We start from the raw sequence: 17,431 nt of genomic DNA, 5'->3' as shown, positions 1-17,431 counted from the left end.
TTTGAGATGGGGCTATCACTGTGAGCTACCATGCCCTGCTTTTTGTTTTGCTTTGTTTTTAATCTGGGCTCTAGGGGCTGAAATCAGGTCCTCAGGTTTTCAGGCCAAGCACTTTATGGTAGACGCCATCTCCCCAGGCCTAGCCTATATAGCTTCTAGCATCAATTACAATGTTTCTCCAGGATAGAGCACAATTGTTTTTCCAGTTTTATGCCAATGAGTGTTTCATCTCAGTATATGTATGAGTACCACCTGTGTGCCCAATGCTTATGAGGCCAGAAGAATGTATCAGATCCCTGGAATTAGCGCTATGGACTGTTGTCAGCCACCATGTGGGTGCTGAGAATTAAACCCAGATATTCTATAAGAGCAAAAAGTGTTCTTAACCACTGAGCCCTCTCTCCAGCCACCCTGGAAACATTTTCAGTGACATCAGAATTACGTTAGATACGAATGAGCTAAACCTGGCCAAGGTTCCAGACTAGAGTTCCTAATAAATGAATCTAGAAGCCACGTTCTTCTAAAGTTCTGGGCTTTTCCCTCTCCCTCCAGTGTTGCAGGCACAGAGCTGCAGCTTGTTGGCAAATCAAAAGCTCTGCATGTCTAAACAGACCACACGCAAAAGGAGAGGAGATGTGAGCAGACCTACCTACACGGGGCGGGGCAGTCTGCATGTCCCGGGGCAGGCTTTGTCTCATGACTGAAGTCTAGGTGCCCGAAGCACACCCTCACCTACACAGTCACCACAGAGTAACATCATGGCGTGGATAAAGGAGCCCACCCTGCCAAGCCTGAGATATCCGGGACTACCATTCCCTTCCCTTTTTCTGTCTTCTTACCCCTACATCTCCCCAGCACCAAGGACGCTGTTTGAAGAAGCTAACCAGCTGACAGTTGTGCGCACATCCAATTCTCCTAGCATGTCTACACACACACTCAAGCCATGCTACAGAGAACTCGATTATCAAGTTTTCCTTCCCGAGTGCCTATCCTGCCTCAGACCTTCCATGGAGCAAGACAGTCTCACCATCTGCTTGGTCTTCTGTAACAGCACCTGAGTTTAGTGCCTGTCAATTCCTCTGCAGACGCCCGATGCCTTTCATGAGATAGATTTGTCACCAACTTTCTGACATCATAAATCATCTGTGCAGGTGCACAGCACGGGCTTGAGCAGTGGGGCAGCTGTGCATCCTCGGCCCTTTCAGTATCTGCAGGTAGAGCCATGCACACATGAGGAGCCTGGGGCTACTCGCAGCAATAGAAAGAAATCCCAAGGACCCCCAGAGAGCACCTGCTGATCTAAACATAAACTATTCCTCCCTGAGAGGACAGCAACACAGGCCACACAACCCCACACCCTTAAAGAATCTGTCTACTACCCTTGTCCCTGGGTCCCAAACATGAATCTCTGTCTCCTCATTGTCTCCAAAGCCAGTAGCCCCAGTGTCCCCCATCACCAGCAAATAATACAGTTCTCAGACACCATATTTATATCACAGCAGGACAAGAGAGCAAAGGTGTCACTGGGTTCAACTGATGTGCCTGCCACAGTCAGCCACGTGTGCCATGGAGAGATGTGAGCCGGGGGTGGTTTATGCTAAAAATCTCACTGCCGAGAGGACCTGACATCTTCCTCTCACAGACATCCAGACAGCGCTGACCTCAGCCGCAAAGCAAGAAGAGATTCATGGACTTGTCTAGGGAAGACCTTGGGAGGCCATCGCTGCCACTGCTACCATGCCAGCCATCTCCCTCAGAAATGCTCTCTCTGCTTTCCTGAAACATCTACCACATCTTTAGTCAGACGTCCGATTCCTTGGTGCTGTAAATATGAACGCACCGCCTGACATCTAACCTACACTCTGCTGGCTGCCATTCGCAACCATCGCTCGTGTTCTTCCCTGTACCCGGCCACTCCGGGATTCACCTGCCATGGGCATCAGTGCACAAAGGCATGGGATTCCCTGATTCTGGGGTGCTCTCCTCCAACTCATTTGCCCTTTGGGATGAGTGGCAAATTCTAGAACTCCTCTCTTGGTATCTTGGATTAAAAACTACAGCTGGCCTTTGGAAACCTGTGACACTTTGTGGGACTCTGGGAAAGCACACCGGGACCTTTCTAGTTATATGTCCTCACTTACATGGGAGGTGCAGATACAAGGAGCAGTGGCACCTAGGGAGCCAGAGGCAGAGCCAGAAACTCAAGACTCCACAGTAGGATTCTGTCTCTAAGCTCAGCACTTCTGGGAATCCCACCCGACAGGAGGGGAGGCTAGAGAATGCCAGAGTCCTCTCCGTACGCCTACTGTAAACCCTGTAGTTAATCAGTCTTGGTACAGTTTTTGCTTAACGTATTGCATCAGCATGGCCTCTCTTTACCCGTATCATCCCCTGCACGGAGGGCGGGTATGGAGACTGTTTCTTGCCTGAAACAAGGTGGTAGAGACCTTTAGAAGGGAATTCCCTGAGACTCAGAGACGGACGCTACAAAATCAGGGTCCCAGCCTCCAAGTCCTGGCTCCCCTCCCTGAGTCAGGGACAAGGATCTCTGAACTGTCCTCTACCAAACTTTGGGGACAGAAAAGAATCTTACCACTGTGGGGGGAAACAGGAAGATCAGGTAAGCCTGTCCTGCCAGAACAATTTCAGGAGCCCACACCCCCAACACTCCCCTCCCCTCCCACTAGTCTCCCCCATCACTTCTGCCACCAAGGCAGGAAGTGAAGCCCCAGGCTTTGGTCCCCACCACACAATCACTTGCCTTCCATGGAACTACCAAGAAGCACAGCCCCAGCACGTTTTCTGAGTTCTCCACACTCAGGGCAGCGGCTGAGCAAGCTCCCGGCACTGGCTCCTAACAGCAGGTGGCAGCTGCCACAAAGGCCAGGGAGGTAGCAATGGCTTGTGGAGACCAGGGGTCCCAAGTCTATGAGGGACCACACAACTGCCAAGTATCCAAACCAGACCCTGGCCTAGGATTCCTGCCAGGAAGTGGCACTTGGGCAGGGAAGGTTGTGTGAGATCAAGAGTCCCCTTTGACCTAGAGATAAGGTCTCAGGTTCGACTTCACTGTCCCTTTCCAACAAGTGTCAAAGGGAGATGTCACCGCCCGTGGGCACCCTGCCAAAAGCTACACTGGTGCTTGTGCGCGTGTGCAGATCCACGCCTGAGAAAGATCTGCACACGCGCACAAGCACCAGGTCTTTCCCCACCTACTGCCGCTGGGTGCATGAACCAAACAAGAATTTGCTTTCAGTGAAGCGGGCATGGTTGAGTCACTACAAGGGGCTGTTTCAGAAATACGTCTGTCTCGTTTTAGAAGAAGGTCAAGAACTCCATGTCCCAGATCTGGGAGTCTCAGGGGTACCAGGGGCACATTCCTCGGCCCCAAAGGATCACCCTCTGGCCATGTGTTGATTTAAGTGATATATGTCACTGAATATACATGGATACCGATTCTTCACACATCCCGAATATCTGCAATGTTTGTCAATTTTGTCTCAAGAAAGCCAAAAAAATTAAAAAAATACTCTGTCCTGGTGAGGCTGCCTGCCTGCCTGCCTCCGAGTACTTTCAAGTTCACTAGTGAGAGACACAAAAAACTTCCAGAAGGAAGAAGTGCACTGAGTACCAGAAGGAGAAGTCTCAGGACCCCCAAAAGACAGTGTCCAGGCTCTGAGCAGCCCTCCCCACAAGGCAAGTCTAAAGCATCCGAGTCAGTGGTTCTCAACTTTGCTAACGCTGCTACCTTCATGTTGCGGTGACCACCAACCATAAAATTATTTTCGTTGCTACTTCACAACTGTAATTATGCAGGATACCTGATATGTGACCCCTTGGAAAGGGTCATTTGACCCCCAAAGGGTGGAGACCCACAGGTTGAGAACTGCTGACCTAAGCGACCGTTGTCACCCAGGGTAGTGTCCCTCCCCTCATCTTTTGCTGTCTTGGTCTTCCCCGCTCCTGATCGCCATAACACTGGAAACAGGCTCCAGAGAGGAACACTGAGGTCAGGACAGCTCAAGACTGCCGGTCAACAGCAATGGCCCAGCCCTATGCCAAGAAAGAAAGGCAAGTTCCCTTTCTGCCACTCCCTCACCTGGGGTAGCTCTCTGCTGTCCCCCACAGCCTCTCCGACCTGCCCTCATTCATCCTTCCTGGACCAGTTGGCCCTATTCCCTGAGCCACAAATGCCATGGGCTGGACATGAAGCCTCTCTGATCTCCCCACAGAAAGGACAGTTCTCCTCGTGTCTCAGAGATCAGGGAGCTACGTTTTAAATTTAACAGGCACATGGCCAAGTCGGAAGAGTCCACAACCGCTTCCAGCTCTCCGCTTTTCCAGTGCACAATGGCTCCCAGCATCGCCAGGTAGGAAGGGTGTACAGGAAGAGGAAATGAGCATTCAACACAGCAGAAGAAATGTGGCTAGACACAAGAAAGAACTTCCTCTCCATTCTGGGTTACCAGCATAACAGATAAATTCTACTTCCTGGAACCCTACTTCCTAGACATCAGCGAGTCTGTTTGCAGGGCTCCTGGAAGTTAGGCCAAAGGAAGCACCATGGGCTTGTTGTTAGAATCTTACTTCTGAGAGGGCCTGATTTCAGGGTTTCTCCCACATCCCTAGAACTGTGTGGACAAGACCTCCTCCAGACAGATCCCCGTGACACCAGCCGGGTGTGGGGTGGGGTGGCATTTGTCCATAGTCCCCACGCAAGAGGCCGACCAACCTTCTCAAAGGCAGACAGCACTGAGGCAGACACACTGACTTAGATATTGGTCTGGGGCCGTCCATCACCAGGGTGATCTAGTGGACCTGTTTCACCTTTCGGAGACTATCTCCCTCTGTAGAGGGTGACATAGCGTGGGGTCTAACATTGGATTGTGACCTCCGTCCAATGCTATCAATACACTAAAAACCATCAATCGAATCCAACATAGTAAACAGGCGGGGCTCAAGTCTGTAACATTACCTCCGTAGAACCAAGGCAAGTTACAAAGACAAAATGAGCTGCCTGCCTGTGACCACTGGGTTCACTGTGTGCGCTGTGTTCCCACTGGGCCGGCACCCAGTACTGTCGCTACAGCTCCTCCAGCCACAGCAAACTGCCTCCTGGGGGACCTTGCCCTCCTCGCTACGGATTGCACCTGCTGCCCCACATATGCATCTTTCCCCTTTGTCTTGTTTGGGGCTTTGTTGTTGTGTTTAGTTTTGGGTTTTGTTTTGTTTTTGACTCAGGGGCTCACTAACCTGAAATTCACAGTCCTTCTGTCCCAAGTACTGGGACTTGGGTTTTGTCTTTAGAACAAAGAGTTATACTACAACACATTAAAATATCTCTCTTTAAAATAATTTATTTGCATTTTATGTACATTGATGTTTTGCCTGCATGTATGTCTGATGTGAGAGTCCCCTCTGTGTGCTGTCATTACCATTAATGAATAAAGAAGCTGCCTTGGCCTGTTGATAGGGCAGAGCTTAGGAAGGCAGGGAAGACAGAACTGAATGCTGGGAGAAAGAAGGGCAGGGTCAGAGATGCCACGATCTGCTGCCAGAGATAGACGTGCTGAAACTTTGCTGGTAGGCCACGACCTCGTAGTGATACACAGATTAATAGAAATTGGTTAAATTAAGATGTAAGAGTTAGCCAATAAGAAACTACAGCTAATGGGCCAAGCAGTGATGTAATGAATATAGTTTCTGTGTGATTATTTCAATTCTGGGCAACCGGGACAAAAAAGCGGTTCCTTGCAACATATGTCTGTGTGAGGGTGTTGGATCCTGTGGAACTGGAGTTAAAGACAGTTGTGAGCTACCATGTGGGTACTGGGAATTGAACCTAGGTTCTCTGGAAGAGCAGCCAGTGCTATTAACCACTGAGTCGTCTCTTCAATCCCCTATTAAAAAATCTTTCTTTTTTCTTTCTTTCTTTTTTTTTTTGGTTTTTCGAGACAGGGTTTCTCTGTAGCTTTGAAGCCTGTCCTGAAACTAGGTCTTGTAGCCCAGGCTGGCCTTAACTCACAGAGATCTGCCTGCCTTTGCCTCCTAAGTGCTGGGATGGGATTAAAGGCCTGCGCCACCACCACCCGGCTTATAATCTTTCTAAAGCTTCAAAAACCTTTCTTTTTAGAAGGAAGGTTTATATGAAACCCAATATTAAGAATCTCAATATCCAAGATAGATCATGGAAGAATTAATTTAGGAGGACAGGGGCTGAGATACTCCTCCCTCTCTCTAACAAGGTTAGACATCGGATAAGGCCTGACCCCAGAGGCCAGCTGAAGCCAGTGGTCTGGGTGCCTAAGGTTCTTCCCACTTCAGATGGCTGTCTCTGTTCTCTCGAGACAGGGCTTCTCTATGTAACCACTGTCCTGGAACTCACTTTGTAGACCAGGCTGGCCTCAAACTCACAGAGATCCGCCTACCTCTGCCTCCCAAGAGCTGGGATTAAAGGTGTGTGCCATCACCACCTGATCTCTGCCCACTCTTCTATGCAGGCTGCCCAGCAAGGCTGCCAGGTAACTGGGACATCTTAGAAAAACACCCCTAACTTCTGCTCTGAGGTTCTAAATCTTGGGAAACCCTTCTGTGTTGTACCCAGCTCCCACACAGGCTGCCCCAAGGACAATGGCTCAATACCTGTCCAGTGAGGACCCAACTATTAACATGCACATATGTAGGTTAGAGTTAGCATATTAGAAATCCAGACTGGGCCGGGCGGTGGTGGCGCACGCCTTTAATCCCAGCACTCGGGAGGCAGAGGCAGGCAGATCTCTGTGAGTTTGAGGCCAGCCTGGTCTAGAAGAGCTAGTTCCAGGACAGGAACCAAAAAAGCTACAGAGAAACCCTGTCTCGAAAATAAAAAAATAAATAAATAAATAAAAAATAAAAAAATAAAAATCCAGACTGAGAAACTATTCCACTATCGACTGACAAAAACGTGTTACATCTGAGCACAACAGATTTCAATAAAACTATATTTTCTAAGATGAAAAGTATATAGATGTGTTACCTCATAAGTATGTCCAGGTGTTTTTCAGTGCCTGGTTTATTGGAAGAAACTGGAATCTCCCATTCCAGATCATGCTTAGTCTATCACAGTAAGGGTATGAAAGAGAAAGAGAGAAAGAAAGGGAGGGAGGGAGGGAGGGAGGAAAAGAAGAAAGAGAGAGATCCAAACCCACACAGCATTTGACTTGACTTTTATTTATTGTCAGGAGAATGGCATGTATCACGTGGTGCTCACACGGAGGCCAAAGGAGAACATTCAGAGGACAGTCTTTCCTTCCACAATGGGCGTCTCAGAGACCAAAATCAAGTCATCAAGCTTGGTGGCAAGTACCTTCATTCACAGAGCCATTCTGCTAGCCCTGTTTTCTTTTTATTTACTTATTTTTCTGATAGGGTTGCATGCAGTCCAGACTGGTCCTGAACTCCTGATCTTCCACCTCCCTAATGCTGGGATTATGGGTGTGAACCACCACGACTGGCTAAGGGAAGATTATTTAGTAATGTTTGTCATATCACTATGGATATACCTTGATATGACATTAAAATTTATGTGGTCATTTCTACTGTCGCTGCAATATGGAATCTGCAAGCCTGCACCCAATGGGAGCTTGAGGATGGTTCTAGAGCTTCATATTTGTCGTTGAAGACAGCAGCTTGCCCAGCTGCGTAGCTCTCCTAGATGCTGACGAACTTCAATATTAACCAGCTGTCTATTAAATTCCCACAGATCTGACCCCAAGACTCTTTTTCATGACAACAGATATGTTTTCCAAAATTCTAACTTTTGCTTGAAGGTTTGAATGTCACCATTGGTAACAGACATTGCTGGGTGCTTTTCTTGAAATAACAGGCTTAATCCATTCATTTTTGCAAAAACGTCTATTCAACACTCACTCTGAACGACTGTACTTGTCAGTCATTTTCTCAAGGGAAAACATGGTCCATGAAAGAAGTGGCTAGTTCAGTTTGTAACTCACATGATGCCCAGGTGGTTGGGCTTCCGCTCCCATTGCAGTGGACAGCCAAAGTGCTTTGTATATTCAACTCACTTCATTTTAGAAAATATTTGGAAAGATATGTATTCATTCCAGGGTCCAGGTTTCGTGAATTCAGTATCTTGGCTGCTTCATCAAAGACCTCCTTTTGTGACCACCTGTTTAGCATGTGGTGGGGAAGAACACAATAGCCAGGACAGTTCGATGCAGCTGTGGCCTTGACTCACATGAAGTACCGGTATCTTCACCTTCCACTGCCTTAGCATCAAAGGTCTCTTGCAAAGGTGCTCAGCACTTCGGTGCTATAGCTATTCCTCATCTTAAGAAAGCCGCTGCAAAACTTTTGGGAAGTGCACTTTGGGAACAGCTATCATGGGGACACCTTGTGTGATGATTCTGGGGGCGGCGGCCCCTGTGTGTTTAGCTCTGTTCTCTAAGTGGACAGGGACAGCCGAGGCTACAGGAGTTTAGCTTGATCATAGACACACAGGCAGTCCTGCGTGTGTGTGTGTTCTGGTTTAAAACAGCTCCCACCCCAACTCCTGGCCACATGTATGTTCCCTTTGTACTGGATCTTCAAAATGTGCAGCTGGGGGTCACAGCTGGGGTGGGGCAAGCATCCCCTCTTTCCCACCAGTGTTCCCCCTATCCCCGGAGCTTGGGAGCTCACACCTACTCCCAGGAAACCCTAGGGACATTTTCCAGCCTGACAGTAGTGGAAGCCCTGGTCCCTCCATCAGCAGACTAGGTGAGGAGGAAGGCAGATATCCCTGACAGCCTCAGAAGTCTGGGGCAGGTTCAGTCCTCCCTTCTCCGCCTCCCACCGCAGCCAGCTCGGTTCCCAGCATCAAAGAGCTAATCCAATTTCGTGGCTGTGTTTCCCACTTCGCCTCCTGCAATGCCAGGATTGATTTGGAACCAGGGCGGCCTTATTAAAGTGATGTCTTTTCTCCTCACAGGAGACTAAGGCTGGGAGAGGGAGCCCTCCCCCACCAATTAACTCCACACCGGCAGCTCCGGTCTCTGCTCTTGAGGGTTCCCTCCAACTTCTCTGCAGTCCAGTGGTGAGGCCGGATTTCAGTCCTGACGGGTTTTCATGCAGCCTCCCTCCATGCCTGTGCTGTGACTGGATGGTGGGTGGCTCTCTTTCCTTCAGGTCTCCATCACTCCTACCACATGATCTCAGGTCTCTCACTGGGATCCATGATTGCTCTGGTTGTGTGGTTGACTGGGAACATGGAAGCCAGGCCAGAAGAGGATTGGATGAAGAAATGTATGTTTTTAAAATATGCTTTCCCCAAAAGACACGCAGGAGACATGAGAGTGGACTTCTGACCCATGGACCACCCTGTTAGGTCCCCTCTTCAGGGGCCCTGCAGCTGCCTGCTCCGGGAAGCTATGGTAGGGCAGGAGCAGGTGAGACCGCATACCGAAAAGAACTTCCTTCCATAAAGGTATTAAAACTTCCCCAGTTACTTTTCAAAGCAGAAAGCAGAGGCCAAACACACCTGAGCCATAGCCGGACCAGAGTCAATGATAATGCAAAGCTATTTTTCTTAAACTTTCCAGCCCTGAGGGAACAGGGGCTTTCAGGAGGGCCCAGATAACACAGACAACAAAAACCCCAAACAAATAGCAGATGTCTGAGGGAAGTGGTGTGCAAGGTGCTTTATCTCAGCACCGCACACAGTAGGGCGCTTATGATGAGATACCACACCCCATAAATAAGCACAATTACTATATCAGTTAAAAATAGACATTTTTTCACTATGTAGCCCCGGCTAGGCTGAAATTCACTATGTACATCAGGCTGGTTTCAAACTCAGAGATCCACGTGCCTCTGCCCACCTAAATGCTGAGATTCAAGAAGTGGGGCAGCCAGCAAAAATTAAAATCTTTTTTGAAGAGCCCAGTGATAGCTCAGATCTGTGATCCTAGCACAGAAGAGGCTAAGGGAAGGGGAGGACTCAGTTACAGACCAGCCAGGGCTACACAGTAATACCCCATCTAAAGCGCACCACACACACATACACACACACACAGGGCTACACAGTAATACCCCATCTAAAGCGCACACACACAACACACACACACACGTGCACACACACATACGCGCGCGCATGCACAAGGTGAGTCCAAATGTTTCTGCCTCAGCTGATTACAACGCAGCACACTGAAGGCCTCCTTGCCCCAACTCTGCATCACCACCAAATCACCCCTTTGTTACCCCAAGTATGAGAGTACGGAAAGGGTTAAATTTCCCCCCTCCCTCCCTCCCTGGCTCACCCCATCCCACCCTTTGCTCATCTGTTTCCTGTGGTCTCCCTACTGCCCTGCACTCACTATTAAGAGGCAGGGAATGGTAATGGGAAAATTCCCCCTCTGATTGCAGTATTCCCTAATTGCCGCTCCAGACCCACCACATCAACCCAATTATAGGCCGCCCAGACAGGGTTCTCCATGGCCGAGGACTCCCTGCCCCACTCAGGGGCTCCTGCCCTTGCAAATGCCAAAAGGGAGCCTTCCTGACTCCACGGGGCCCAGACTGCCCAGTGCTGAGTGCTTGGGCCCATCAGTCCTGCCCAGCAGGAGCAGAGAGGAAGGAAGCAGGCTCCAAGGACTGAGGAACCTGGTGCGGGCAGGCAGTCAACCCTGGGCTCCGGAAGCATAGCCACCCTACCTACATGGCTGTCATGAATGCTCCTCTTGGGTGCTGTGGACCCCCAGGTGTTCTGGAATCTTCCCAGCCTTGTCTCTCAGAGAGTTGCTTAGCCCCTCCAAACAGGAAATGGAGGAGGAAGAGTCGCTTCTGCTTCGTTGTCAGTGTGAAACGGGCCAACAGCAGCTGCTCCAAGATGGAGGGGCAGCAGTTACACAGCCCTTTCTGAGCCATGCTATTGAGAAGAGCAGGAGATGAGCGGGGCTGAGTTCTGCCCATGACCCATCCAGGCTCCCTTTTCTCTTGTAGCTACTATTTCTATAGCTGCAATCTTGAGACCCCAGATAAGATGGCCAAGAAATATCTGGGGGCTACTTGCAAAACCACATGCCGGGAGGTTCAGCGGCCATGACACCCTACTTTCCTAAATAGCAAGGGTTGGAGGGTCACCCATAATCCAGGACTGCAGCAGCTGGAAGCCACCCAGGGAGGGAGGAAACCTTCATGGCAGCTCTTGCTCGCCGCATATCTGGGGAGCCCTTCCTGGAGTTCACTCTTGGGGCTAGCAGCTGAAGGCTCCCTACCGTCCAGATTCAGAGACTGCTCTGGTCCCTCAGGGCTGGAATCCCAAATCACCCATCACCCCGAGAGATGAAAGGAAGGGTGGCTGGGACAGGTCCTTCCCGGAGATTAAGCTCTGGCAAGAAATGGCTCACTGGGCACCAAGCAGAACCGCCCGGAAGTTCTCCAACTTTCAGGACAAGGTACGGGAATGAGCACTGACTGTGGACAAGGACAGCACTGGCGTGATAAAAATCACTCTCACTTGGCTCTCACCCCAGGATGTTGTTCACTTCATCCTCCTCCACACACATCCTGTGTTGGGGACAGAAAGCTAAACTCCGTTCTGTACATGGGATGATGGAGAATAGAAGCCTGATTAACAATTTGTCCAAAGTCAGAGCTTTTGCAGACCCAGGTGGCATCCAGGCAACCTGTCTATAGTCACAACAATATCACGTGGCATTTCTCCACTTAAACTATGTCATTTACTAGAGGCCTCCTGGACATCAAGAGAGTCCAGGGCTAAATTTCCGTTTCCTGGCCCGGCTTCTGCCAGAGCAGATGGCGAATAACCAAGCAGTTGTATGTGAGGATGCTCACACGGGGCATGTCAGACTGTATCAGTGCAGGGAGCCATGGGCTACTGTGTAGACAGTATTAACAGTAGTCACACATTAGACCCTGCAAGTGTTAAAGCTTCAGACCTATCCAAATCACTATTCATAGGCTCCACGGACGGCATTCGCCACAGCTGGGATGAGGTCGCTAGGTGATCATTTCTTCAGCTGTGTGGCAAACAGTGCTCACTCACCAGTGCAGGAGCCCGGTACGTTTCGTTCCCGTCTGAATGCCTATCACCTAGCATGGCACAACAGACTGTCAAAAAGTAATCGTTAGCTAGGCTGTAGGGGTGCACGCCTTTAATTCCAGCACTCGGGAGGCAGAGGCAGGCGGATCTCTGAATGAAGGGCCAGCCTGGTCTACAGAGCGAGTTCTAGGACAGCCAGGGCTACACAGAGAAACCCTGTCTCAAACAACAACACAGTAATAGTCACGTGGTGGAACACACCTATAATTCCAGCACCAGGAAGGCAGAGAGGCAGGACTACCAGAAGTTGGAGACCAACCTAAGCTCTGCAGTGATATCAAGGCCAGCCTGGGCCTTACAGCAAAATCCTGTCTCAAACAGCAACAACAATAACAACCAAGCCATAGATAATATTGAATGATTATAGAACTGATAATCAAAGTAGTTAAATAACTCACTAAGGTCCACAGGAATGCAAAACCCAGAAGAGCAGGGGTTGGGGCTGAGGAAGCAGCTCAGCTGGTACTGTTGGCCTATCGCGTGCAAAACCCGGATTCAATCCAAGCACTCTGTAAACCAGGTGTGAGGCCGGGCGGTGGTGGCACACACCTTTAATCCCAGCACTCAGGAGGCAGAGGCAGGTGAATCCCTGTGAGTTCGAGGCCAGCCTAGTCTACAAGAACTAGTTCCAGGACAGCTAGGACTGTTATGCAGGGAAACCCTGTCTCAAAAAACCAAAAAAATAAAAACAAAATAAAATAAATAAAAAATAATAAACCAGGTGTGGTGGCACATGCCCCAAACCCTAGCACCCAAAAGGTCAAAAGTAGAAGGCACCAAAAAAAAAAAAGTAGAAGGCAAAAGGATTGGCCAAGACCATCCATGGCTAAATGGGACTCTGACTCAAAAAGAATAAAAAGAACGGTAGACTGTCATCTGTTGTGTTCATTATAACATCCATCCTCAGTGCCTGGACAATGGCACCCAGGAGGCACGTGCTAATAAAATCCTCGTTGCATACATGAGGGCAGCCACACACTTCATAATGAGTGTGTAACCAAATACCTGACAAGAAGCAGAGGGAAGGTATTGTTGTTGTTTGGGGATTTGTTTTTTGCTTGGTTTGGATTTTTGCTCTGGTTCTGGGATAGAGTCAATGATGATGAGAAAGGCGTGGAGACAGGAGTAGCTGTAGCTACGAGTACGTGCACATGGGTAGAACAGGAAGTGGAGAGCAGGGGAATGCTGGACCCCAGCCCGTAGGATGGTGTCCCTCATATCCAAGGCAGGTCTGTCTCCTTCAGTTAATCTTTGGGAAAGCTCTCAAAGAAAACACTCGACGGCAATACCACATTGAAGTCTTTGGTGCTTCTTAATGCAGTCCAGCTGACCATCAAGCCCAGCCATTACATTGGCCTTAGGGATTAGAACCCAAGTCCTGTTCTAAGCACCAGCTGCAGCCAGGCCCTCTGTTCGGTCACTCCAGCCTCTAAACGGTATCCCTCCAACCTGGATGACTTCGGTGATAGCTAGCTCAAGACAAGCCAACTTAGCTTTAGCTAGAGTGTGTCTAAGACCAGAAAAGTCTACCTGACAAACCTCAAGGCTAAAGGAAGCCGTGTTCTACTCAGGTCAGCCTTGTGTCATCTGAGTGTGCTCAGCCCGGGGCATCCCCTCATTGTCTTCCCGTATGCCTGCGGCACACGCTCACTGCTCCTCTAGCCCCCTGAGAGGGCTGCACAGGCTCAGCAAGAGGGAGGACTCTGTCAGGGTAGGATAAAGATAGAGCAGAAGCTACTCAAGGTCAGATCCAGGAGGACTGGGGTGGCCTAGCAGGGAAGAGACTTTTCCAGCCGTCCACCCCCAGCTTTGCCCACCTCCAGCTTTGCCCACCCCCAGCTTTGCCCACCCCCAGCTTTGCCCACCCCCAGCTTTGCCCACCCCCAGCTTTGCCCACCCCCAGCTTTGCCCACCCCCAGCTTTGCCATATTAGGGGCAGCCTTGTAGCATCTACCTGGGAACACCTGAAGGTGAAGAGCTAAGATGAGCTGCAGCTGCAGGGTGGTCTGAGACCAGGTGCTCTGTGACCAGGATAAAACCAATGCTACTCACAGGTGAGGCCAGTCATACAGAGCCAAATGCCTTTCCCTTCCCCTGGTCTCGTGTGGATGCCAGGCCCCAGAGTGGAAAGACCCCACCCCCAAAAAGGATTCCAAGCTGTCTGGGGAAAGTTTGTGGGGTGCTGAGCAAAGCTGACTCACGATGAAGAGGATGGGTCTCTGATCCACCAGAGGGTAACTGGACACCTACCTCTGGGTCCCCCTCCCTCCACAGTTCCTAGGTTCCTGGCCCCTCCACAGGTGAAGAGTAAGCCCATGAGATCCTAAGAAGCCCTGATCCACAGAGTCCTAGAGGATGACACCAAGGATGTGTCAAGGAGCAGAACAAGACAGAGGCTCCCACAGCCCAGGAGAGCCTAGTTCTGATGGTGCTGGCCATTCTCCAGGAGTGCTGGCACAGTGACTGGATCCCCCAGAGCAGGCCACAGTGGGCCTGGTGTAGACCCTAGGCACTGACTCACCTCTGGGGCCCTGACACAAGCTGCAGGCACGTCCCGTTGCATCATAGCTGCCCTGCCCGTGCCCCTCTGGCTCGGCCTGAGGGGTGTCAGACATGTCCATTTCTTCATTTTTGAAGCAGCCGAAAAGCTAGACTTGGTGTAATCTGGGAAGGAGGGCTAGCTTGAAGGACTAATGGCCTCTGGCCCTGCTCCTCCTCAGCACCCGAGTGATGAAGTGCCCAGGCTTCTAGCTAGAGATTGGACCGAGGACAATCTATTACATTGGAAACGCTGCCTCCAGCTCACAGCAGAGGAGGAAGAAGGGCGCCATCCCAGGCTCCCCGAGCCTGACCTCAGTCTTTTTCCCAGGGCCCCCTGAAAACCTAAGGGTTTTTGTTTCCTCGTATTCACCCAATTCCCACTCTCTCCCTCCCTCTGCCCTCTCTACACTGCAGTGGCCATGGCCATGCTGGGCAAGCGCTTGCCCTTGCTCTTGCTTCTTCCGCTGCCGGGCCAAGGAAGGAGACCTCAGGAGTGGGGGTGTGCAAAGGGGAGACCCCGTGCCGCTAGAGGCACCTGTGGAATGTCGGAAGGCAGGAAGAAACAGAGCATACGGTTAATGGGATGAGATGAGGAAAAGATGCGGCCTCTAAGTTAAAATAGAAAATTCGTGGTAGTGGGAGGGGCGAATGAGAAAAGAAAATGGAAGAGTCCAGAAAGGAGAATGGGTTTGGCCCTAAGAACCAGGGCTGGAGCGGCGACAAGCCGTCCTAGGTGGTGCTGAGTCATGAGATTTGAAGGGACACCTTCACCCACACACACACATCTCCACCCCCGTCGCGTACCAGACTGCTCGACTCGACCCCCACCTCCAGAATTCTAGTCTGGCCCCCCAGCCTTGCATACACGACCTTCCACTCTCCTCCCACGACGGCGGTGCTGCAGATCCCCGAAGCTTGACCAGGGGCAAAAGTGGCAAACTGGAGATGGCGCAAATAGGCGGGGGATGGGCAAGATGCAAGTGGGGGCGTCCAGGGAGAAGAAACGCTGCGAGCAGAGCGGGAGGGCGCAAGGGACCCTCGGGCCCTCCGTCCTGCAGCTCCCCGCGCAAATCCACAGAGGATCCTGATCCTTGCTCCCCGGCTGCGGCTCCCCCAAGTCCGTAGCGCCGCAAACTCCTCGCAAAGGACGGTGCGGGCGCCTGGTCCTCTTGGCACCAAACTTCCGCAACCCCACCCACCCCCAGGAACCAGATGCCTTCTGCCCCTGGGCTCAGAAGCCGGGATGGAGAAACTTTGGAGGGGATAGGGACTCACCCGAGGGCGACCCGGACGCTGCGGGAAAGATCCGCGGTCCCCGACGGGAGGCAGAGATCGGCTGCAGGGATGCGGCGCTGGCGACGGTCCAGCGGCGGCTTTCGTTCCCCGGGGGCGCGGAGTCCCCGCTCCGCCCCGGGCCCAACTCTGCTCCGAAGTGCCTTTGCCGCAAGACTTGCTGAGCTTAGCAGTCTGCGGCCGGGCAGAGGGAGGGGCTGATCGATGGGCGAGCGCGAGCGCGGCGAGCGCTGCAGTGAGGGGAGGAGACCCGGCGGGCAGCGCGGGAGGGCGGGCACGCGCTGGGAGGTGCGGGGCGGGCCTGCCTGCGGGACTGTCCTCGGTGCGCAGCACGCTGGGCGTCGCGCCCCCGCCTCGCCTCCCGTCAAGGTCAGGGAGGCAGTTCCCGGGACAGGAAGAGGTGAGCAAGCGAAGGGACCCGGTCCCCTCCACTTGGCTCCCAAGAGCGGGCTTCCTCCAGACCCCCGCAACCGCTCACTGCAGCCAGAGGCTAAGTAGTTGGGCTCAAGAACACCCATAGCCATTTTGGGATCCCTGGACCCCCTTTCTTCTCCCTTGCCGGTGCAGAAAGGCTACCCCCTATAGCGATCCCTAGGAGTAGTGGGGATTCTGAGCGTAAAAGATGAATGAAGAGAGAGACCCTGAAGAGGGAGGCGGGGTGGGGGTTGTGAAATAGGGTGAGCGGGACTGAAATGTACCTTCGGAGGGGAGAGCCGAGCTGGGAGGAGATTGCGGAACAACTAAATGAGGGATTTTTCACGCATTTGTTTTCTAAAAGTATAAAATGTTGCTATGAAGGTGGCGATACGGTCTGATTGCTGTTGGAGAAACAGCCCCTGAGGCCCTGAGCCAAAAGCAGCTCCCTGTGCTGTAGAGCCTGGGTAGCCGGGATTACAGAATCACTAACCTACCCAGAGATGCCAGGGCACCCGGGGACTTCTGTGCTGCACAATCTACTTTAAATATTTTTTAAATTTTTAAATTACACTTCCACTTCTTTATTCTCTCTCTCTCTCTCTCTCTCTCTCTCTCACACACACACACACACACACACACACACACACACACACACTGAAGTCAGAAGACAATAGGCAAGTTTGGCAGCAAGTGCCTTTACCCACTGAGCCATCTTTTGGAGGGGACTTTTATAATAGGACAGTGGCACCCTGCCTTTCTCTTGGAGGTCAGTCCTCAACACATGTTTGCTCTCTGAGAAAATGAGAGATGGGATGAATGAGCTCTAAGACCACCCCAAGTCAGCTCGCTTCAGCGGAAGGGAGCAAGTCCCTCACTGGCCATCAGGGACATACATTTTTTGTTTTTGTTTTTATTTTTTTTTTATTTTTTGGTTTTGGGTTTTTTGTTTGGTTGGTTGGTTGGTTTGGTTTTTGTTTTGTTTTGTTTTTTGAGACAGGGTTTCACTGTAGTTTTAGAGCCTGTCCTGGAACTAGCGCTTGTAGACCAGGCTGGCCTCGAACTCACAGAGATCTGCCTGCC

At 51.2% G+C, this 17,431-nt stretch overlaps 1 protein-coding gene across 1 annotated transcript in view; it reads right to left on the bottom strand.

The window, feature by feature from the left end:
• Positions 1 to 16,130, bottom strand: part of Syt2 (synaptotagmin 2) — a 113,604-nt gene extending 97,474 nt beyond the window's left edge. Inside the window, exon 1 of the mRNA XM_041648029.1 lies at positions 15,917 to 16,130. The gene's annotated coding sequence lies outside the window, so the exon portion shown is untranslated. The remainder of the gene's footprint in view (positions 1 to 15,916) is intronic.
• Between the last annotated feature and the right edge of the window lie 1,301 nt (positions 16,131 to 17,431).

The sequence above is a fragment of the Microtus oregoni genome, unplaced genomic scaffold (genome assembly GCF_018167655.1).
Source record: "Microtus oregoni isolate MIOR12 unplaced genomic scaffold, Mior012 000003F_ref0000135, whole genome shotgun sequence".
In the NCBI taxonomy this organism is placed as follows: Eukaryota; Metazoa; Chordata; class Mammalia; order Rodentia; family Cricetidae; genus Microtus; species Microtus oregoni.
Note: the sequence above shows the minus strand (reverse complement) of the source record. Positions and strands in the feature narration are given on the sequence as shown.